This window comes from Cnephaeus nilssonii (assembly GCF_951640355.1).
Source record: "Cnephaeus nilssonii genome assembly, chromosome: 8".
NCBI lineage: Eukaryota > Metazoa > Chordata > Mammalia > Chiroptera > Vespertilionidae > Cnephaeus > Cnephaeus nilssonii.
Genome location: NC_137079.1, coordinates 29556628 through 29559404, shown reverse-complemented (window position 1 = coordinate 29559404; position 2777 = coordinate 29556628). Strand labels below are relative to the sequence as shown.

Sequence of the window (2777 nt, the reverse complement as noted above, 5' to 3'; positions counted from 1 at the left end):
TTTTAAATGGTAAATGGTGGGTCAATAGAAACATGTTTATTAATAAATTTACTTATTAATAAAAGTTAAACTCAAGTTATCCCTTCAGTTTTTTTAGATATATTATTAAAATAAGTGTGACCTCCATTATCCCACTAAAAGTTTATTTCACTGAAATTTAGAGGCATATTGACACTCTTCACTCTTTCATGCTATGTTTGTGAACCAGCTGCCAATTCAGAGGAATCGCTATAGTGTTAATAAGCTCAATGCCAATTTTACGTTCTTTTTTTTTTAAGCTGCTCTATTAATTTCACATCATGAAAAGATTTTTTTCCAAAAACTGAGTGAAATTGCCTTGCTGGACAGAGAGTTTTACACTGAGACAAAACATTATTCAATTAGAAACTAGTAAGAGGAAACATCAAAAGGTTTACAGAAAAGTAAATCACAAAACTACTGGCTTTTGGAGCAGAGGCCGAATTATTAGCTTCAGTGAAAACCTTAGGATTCAAGGTATAAAGCGAAAGTCATAATGATTATCAGGTTCAGGAGTTTGGAAGCATATAACATGCCTCATTTGCTGCTCCTTAGTCTTTCTCCTGATTTCCATCTGCTGCTTTGCGATCTTTTCTACATTATCTCCCACTGCATTGTGATCAACACACTTGTTAGATATGGCCCCTCGAAAATTAGACAAGTCGCTTAACCCACCCCAGCCTGACATTTCCTCCAGGCTTCTGGGCTTCGCCTCCTCCCAGAGTGTGCGGGTCCTCCTCATTCTGCACAGGGGCCTGGTCCCCTCCTCCGTTTTCCTGTTGGGCATTTTCCATGTTGAGATTTTTTACTGCTCGTTCCTCTTTGGACTCCATTGCTCCTGCTCCACCTTTGCCTCTGGGGGCTTCCTGGATGGGCTGTGCACCCTCAGGGCCACTGGGAGCTGCAACCGAGAAGGGTGCGAGCCTCCACAGGGTATCACCGACTTTACTTTCAAGTTGAAAATAATCTATATATATTAAAGCCTAATATGCAAAGTGTCCCCTCAGGAGTTCAGCCGACTGGGAGTTCTATTCCTCACTATGACATGTGCTGACCACCAGGGGGCAGCGTGGAACGAAGGGAGGCCCCAGCTGGCAGCTGGCAGCCGCTAAGGACCCTACCCTTGCACGAGTTTTGTGCACTGGGCCTCTAGTATTCCCATAACACTTCTACCTTTTATAGAAGAGATATTTTTATTTTGTTTATAGTTTATTTGAAATGATGATTCTGCTTTTCTTGTTACTTTTTGACTCTGAGGAGGTTTAGAACTGGTCTCCCCAAGATGTCCTCTCCGGCATGTGAATTATTTTTAGCTGAACGCATCAGGACCCTGCAGGTTCACAAGATACTTTTACCTCTCCCTCAAAGAATTTTAATTAGGGGCCATAAAAACAGTTATCACTAGAAATAACATTTTAGGCCTTATCTGGAGGGCAGGGAAAACTTCTAATTACTGAACATCTGTTCTTCTCCTCATCTTGTGACTAACCTTCCTCCTTTGTGAAGCCCTAAGGAGATGCTTAGCTCGAAATGTCGTTTATACATCATTTTAACTTTCTGTCTTTGAATCACTCATGTGTGTGGGGTGTCTGACTCTCAGTATATGGGATTCCCATACATATTTACATAATTAAATTTGGTCATTTTCTCTTGTTAGTCTGTCTCGTGTCTATTTGAGTTATAGACGAGCTGAAAGAACCTAGCAGGGTAGAGAAAAGTCTGTTTCTTCCATGCAACCTCTAAAACCTCAGAACTATAAAAGGAACAGCAATTCATGTGAACTGAAATCATTAGACTCTAAGAGACTGGTCAGTCATTTGCTGAGTCAGATCTTTTCCACACGGTCCCTCCATTACTGCTAAAAATAATTTACTCTTGAAATTTATTGGATTTTATAAAAAGTACCTTACTGCCCCCTTAATGTAGCCTGTTTCAGAACTAGAAACAGAAATTATAGCATTCACAAGGCAACTTAGCAAATGATTTGAATGTTACTTTGTACATATTTGGAATTTGCTTTCCATTAACACATTGAAGCCTTGCATAAAGCTAAAATGCAAACACATTCTTCATTTAAAAATAAGCAATCTTAGTCCTAGCCAGTTTTGCTCAGTGGATAGAGCCTTGGCCTGTGGACTGAAGGGTCCTGGGTTCAATTCCAGTCAAGGGCCCGGGTTGTGGGCTCGATCCCCAAGAGGGGGTGTGCAGGAGGCATCCAATCAATGATTCTCATCATTGATGTTTCTCTCTCTCCCTCTCTCTTCCTCTCTGAAATCAATAAAAAAATATTTTTCAAGGAGCAATCTTATTTAAAATTAGTAAAAGTAGTCCCATTTAGGTTGTGCAGTCTAAAAGGCATAGCTCTGAACATCAAGCACAAAGTCGAATACCAGTGTGGGGCTTGGAGAAGCCGCCCCGTGGCGGTTCCTGCCTACCCTGCTCCCGGACAATGGCGGCAGACCTCCCCGACCCTGACTCCGACAGGCACTTGCTCACCAGTCCTCCTCTGGTTCGGTCGGCGTGGTGGGCAGCGTTGAGATACGGGGAATGTGTGCGCTGGTTGGAAAGCACTGTCCAAAGCAGAAGTAAACTGGATGATGTTTCCTTTCTGAGCTCCTGCCCCCCTGTCATTGTCTCCCACACCAGAGGCCCCAGAGCCACACCCCAGAGAACACGTCAGCAGTCCTTTTCCTCCCTAAGCAGTGTCGACAGCCTTGACCACATGTCCTGCCTCACGAATATCATCACTGCCCTCTGGC

The 2777-nt window shown here is 42.9% G+C and overlaps 1 pseudogene across 1 annotated transcript; it reads right to left on the bottom strand.

Moving 5' to 3' along the window:
• Window positions 1–490: 490 nt before the first annotated feature.
• LOC307104400 (protein BEX4-like) lies at window positions 491–851 on the bottom strand (annotated as a pseudogene). Its single transcript has one exon. The product of its transcript is annotated as a protein BEX4-like (transcript).
• Between the last annotated feature and the right edge of the window lie 1926 nt (window positions 852–2777).